The sequence below is a fragment of the Myotis daubentonii genome, chromosome 18 (genome assembly GCF_963259705.1).
Source record: "Myotis daubentonii chromosome 18, mMyoDau2.1, whole genome shotgun sequence".
Classification (NCBI taxonomy): domain Eukaryota; kingdom Metazoa; phylum Chordata; class Mammalia; order Chiroptera; family Vespertilionidae; genus Myotis; species Myotis daubentonii.
Genome location: NC_081857.1, coordinates 39329623 through 39334678, shown reverse-complemented (window position 1 = coordinate 39334678; position 5056 = coordinate 39329623).

The window sequence follows — 5056 nt, the reverse complement described above, 5'->3', positions numbered from 1 at the left end:
GAGGAAATGATTCTGGGAACCGCAATTTCCCATCCGCAGGGAAATGGCTGCTTTATTGTCCCTGAGCGGGTGGCACCCGGGCATGGAAACCTTCGATAAGGAGCTAATTTAATTGTTTCCCTCCTGCTGAGATGGACACTCTGGGTAATAAAAACAAGCAAAAAAGTGTGTGTGTGTGTGTGGGGGGGGGTCTCTCAGTCAAGAATACCAGCATGGCCCTCGCCCATTTAGCTCCGTCGGCCTATGGACCAAGGGTCCCGGGTTCGATTCCAGCCAAGGCAGGTCCTTGGGTTGCAAGCTCCTCCGGGGCCCCGGGGCCCTGGTCGGGCTGTGCAGGAGGCAACCCAACGATGTGTCTCTCTCACATTGATGCTTCTCTCTCTCCTTCCCTCCCTTACTCTCTAAACAAACAAAATAACAGACCTACATTTTAACTGTCCCTAATCAAACCCACCTCCTTTATTCTACCTCTCCCTCCTGGCTTCACCTTCTCCCTGTGCTGATTTTTTAAAATTTAATAAACCTACCACCCTTAAAAACAAAAACAAAACTCCCAGCCTGCCTCGGCCCTGCCTGCCCCCAGGCTCTCCCTGCTCCCCTCTTCCCTGCGCAGCTCAAGCCTCGGAAGGACCGGCTGCCCTCCTGCCTCCTCCCCTGCGACCGGGCCCTGCGCCTGGAGCCCACGCTGCCTCCAGGGACCCGTGCTCAGCCCTCGCCATCTCAGACCCGGCGACACCCCAGGGCGTGGTCCTTGCCAGAGGCCCCGTGACGGGGTGGCCAGCCCTTCCCTTTTGAAACTCGCATGCCCTCAGCGTTGGTGATGCCGGCGTTCGGCGCTTCCTTCCTCCTGCGGCTCCTAACGGGCACGGTGATGACTCAGCCTCCGCCGGGCGAGGGGCAGGGGCAGGAGACGGGCATCGCCGTGCCCGGGCCTGCCCCTCCGGCATCCTGCGTCCACCACCCCATCGGGACACTCGTCCCTCCTCCTCCCTCGCTTCCCCCACAAATATTTACGGAGCACCACGTGCCAAATAGCCTCTGTGACCTGGGACACGGCAGGAGACCGGCGAGCAGCCCCGGCCGTGGGCCGGACCCACCTCCAACACGCACCCTCCCACCCGCCCAGAGCACCCCTCGGTCATCTCTCCTGTCCTGCCGAGACCGAGCACAGGGTCCCCTCCCCACGACATCCCGTCCTGTCCCCCGTCGCTGAGCAAACTCGGGCACAGCACTCAGCACTTCACACTGAAACTTGCTCTTGGTCTTTCCAAAGGACTGAGCCCTGAGGGCAGGAACTGCACGCTCTGGCTCAGGCTGTGCCTCCCTCGCTGCTGCCGGGTCCCTCTGCCCTCTGCCCTCTGCCGAGGGGCGCACCCGCTTCTCCTAGCTCTCACTCGAGGGGCGCACCCTCACCTCCTCGTCGCCTCCACTCGCTCCGCTCCTTCGGTGGCATCTGACCAGGCCCTCAGTCCCTCTCCTGCTGACGGCGCCCAGTGCACGTGTCTAGCCCAGACTCCCCCCACCCCCCAGTCCCAGATCCGCCTTCTCATCGCCCGGGCATCTCCAGTGTCCACGTCCCAGACCACAAGGCCCGCCTGCCCGCCTGCCCGGCCGCCTTCCCGGCTGGAGGAAGGACAAACCCATCCTCCCGTCCGTCCTGAGTCAAACCCACGCCATCCTCAGGATCACACGCAAAGAACATCCTGGGCAGCAGCAAAGTCAGGCTCCCGTCCCCTTACCATCCCCATCTTCACCTTCCTCGTCTTCTCTTTCTCGCGTTTATAACACGTGCTTTCCCTCGTCCTAAATGCCCGTTGTGGCTGTTTTTAAACCGCACGCTGGCTCGGGTTCGGCCCAGATGTCCCCGGACCTCGGCGCCGTCTGCCCGGGGCTTCCTTCCCGGCGCAGACCCCCGGCGGTGGCCCTGGAGGACCGAGCTGGAGAGCCGGTCTCCTGCGGGCGGCTGACAGTCTGGCTATCCTCAAAGGCCCTCGGATCGCCCTGGTTCCCCTTGTTTTCTCCCAGGCGCTCGGAGGGCTCGGGCGGGGTGTGCAGGTGGCCGGTGCGGCTCTCCAACAGCTGACCACCTGGGGGGGGGGGGCGCTGGAGGCAAAGCAGATGGCCGGACACCGGAGCAGGTGCGAGGCCGGGAGGGCGCCCGTGTCTCCTCTCCGATCAGAATGTGTGCATCCGCTGGGATCTGTGCAACCGCAGAGCCTACGGCCGGCTTCTCCGGCAATGCCCTGCCGGGCGCCCTCGCTCGCAGGTGGAGTGTCCTAAGCGGCGGCGGAACCGTGGAAGGAAAGCCCAGCCAACCTGGTTCCCCGGAGGAAAGGGGCCCCGGCTTCATTCAGACACAGACCGAGCTGCCCGGCTTTCCCGCCCAGTCCTTCCTCCGACGCGGATGACTCCCGAAGGCCGGCAAGCGCTCCCGCTGAAACCGGCGTTGTGTTCTTTTAAAAAACAAACCTGTCAAGTCCAGCGCCTCGCAAACCAATGAAAACACCTTCTAAAAAAATTCCTGAGAGAGGGGGCCACCAACAAGCTTTGGGGTGCGTTTGACTTGCTGGTTTTATTTTATGCGTGTTTCCCCACCCTCCTGCTTCAAGCCTGAATTCCGAGGACACGTCTCAGAAGAGCTGAAGCGCATGAAAACTAGTCATCGGCCTCCGCGAGCAACCCCGCGGCCACCTCCTCCGGGCGCCGCGCTCGCACCTGGGGCCAACCACCGCTCCGGGGCGACCCGCAACACTTGTTTCTAACTTGACTTGTAAAACAGGAAAGTTTCTATGTTTGAAAGGCTGTCCCCGGAAATAAAAACAAGGCTTTCTCTTCGGTGCGACACATGCAGGCCCTGTGCCTGCCCGCTTCTCCCGGGCGCGAGCAGCGCCGCCGCGTCTCTAACCGCAGCGGAGGCTGGTGCGGGACCCAGGCGGCCAGTGACTTTCCCGGGGAGCCCGGCCGCGGCCGCAGCGCGGAGAGGTCGCCCCCTGGCGGCCGGTGGGAGCCACGGCCCGTCGTCCCCGGCGCAGGGGACGCAGGAAACCACAGCCAGCACCGCATCCCGCACCCGCCGGCGTTTCCCCGCCGACACGCCCCGGATGAAGCCCAGCTTCTACCTGAAGCACAGCCGGGGGGAGCCATGCCTGGTAACGGAGCAAGAGTAACGGCCCCCGTCCCGCGGCTCTGTGAGCAGGTCTCTCTCCACAGCGTGTGTCCGACTCACCCTGCTGATGACCGCGAGGCCCCGAGACCACAGAAGGCCGAGTGAAGGCGGGAACTGGGACCTTTTCCCCGGAAGGAAGCACTTGGCGGCTTCTCTTTGGCGTCTCCGCACTGCCAGCGTCTCTACGCTTGAACTTCGGGGCCATTATTAAGTAAAACAGGGGGCTGAACACAAGCACTGCGATGCCAGTCTCTTATAATCAAGACAGCCACGTAGCTAACCAGGGGCACGCAACCGAGGGGCCACGCAACAAACGGGGGCACGCAACTAACGTGGGCACGCAACCAACGTGGGCACGCACTAATGGGGGCACGCACTAACGGGAGCACGCAACCAACGGGAGCACGCAACTAACGTGGGCACGCACTAACGTGAGCACGCAACTAACGGGGGCACGCAACCAAGGGGCCACGGAACCAACGTGGGCACGCACTAACGTGGGCACGCAACTAACGTGGGCACGCACTAACGGGGGCACGCAACCAACGTGGACACGCACTAACGGGGGCACGCACTAACGGGGGCACGCAACTAACGGGGACACGCACTAACGGGGGCACGCAACCAACGAGGGCACGCAACCAACGGGGACACGCAACTAACGTGAAAGCACGCAACTAACGTGGGAGCCGGCAGCTAACCTGGGGCACGTACGCAGCACGGAGATGCTGACCAAGGGCTGGGTCAGGTCCTGCGGAGAAAGCGCGAGATTGCATCACACTCCTCTGCACCAAGTGGGCTTAAAATTTATGGCTTATTTCTGGAATTTTTCCACTTAATATTTTCCTACCCCACTGACCGCGGGTAACGGAAACGTCGACCGTGAAGCTGCGGGCAAGGGAGACGGCCATGCTGGAGGTTTGGTGCCCGGCCCCCTGGGCATCAGCACTGCTCCTAGAAGGCGGCCCGGCCCGGGCTTGCTCCCCGGAGAATTCCCAACACGCAGTCTCCACCCCGCGGCGGGCACCTTCCTGGGCATGAAACCACCCAGCTGCGCCCAGACTCCTCATGCGGTAGAGCCACGCGAAGGGCTGTGTCACGTAGCAAATCCTCGTGGGAACAGAAGGCGTTCCACGCAAAATTCCTGTTTAGGGAAAGGGAAACCATGCCACATATACAGTATGTATATTTTTAATTGATTTCAGAGAGGAAGGGAGAGGGAGAGAGACAACGATGAGAGAGAACCAGTGGTCGGCTGCCTCCTGCGCGCCCCCTGCTGGGGATGGAGCCCGCAGCCTGAGCGCGTGCCTCCCGGTTCACAGTGGACTCAACCGCTGAGCCGCGTCCACACGTGCGGCCTGATGTGCAGATGGGAGAACAGGCTGAGAGGCCACCAGGAGGTGGCACTGTGCACCCGCAGGCGGGGCCCTACTCCGTGAATGTGGGATTGGGCATCAAGAAAAACAATTCATGTCGAACTGTATGCTAGAGACAGTAACTACTGTGGCTGATCAGGAAAGGCCTCAGTGTTTGTTAAGACTCATAAAGACATGAAAAGTATTTTTCAAACCACTGCCAGTGATGTAAGCTGTATGACACAGTCTTTTTTTAAAAAAAGGGTTATTTATTTCTTTTTTAGACAGGAAGGGAGAGGAAGAGAGAAAGAAATATCAGTGTGAGAGCGAGACATCGGATCGGCTGCCCCCTGCATGCTCCCCCACCCGGATCAAGCCCACAACCGGGGCTCGAACCCTGACCTGGAATGGAACCGGCAACCGTTTGCTGTATGGGACGACACTCAACTAACTGCGCCACATGGGCCAGAGGAGACATAGCCATTGTTTTTGCTTCAGTTATACTGTTTTTTAAAATAAGGAAACAAGTCATTTT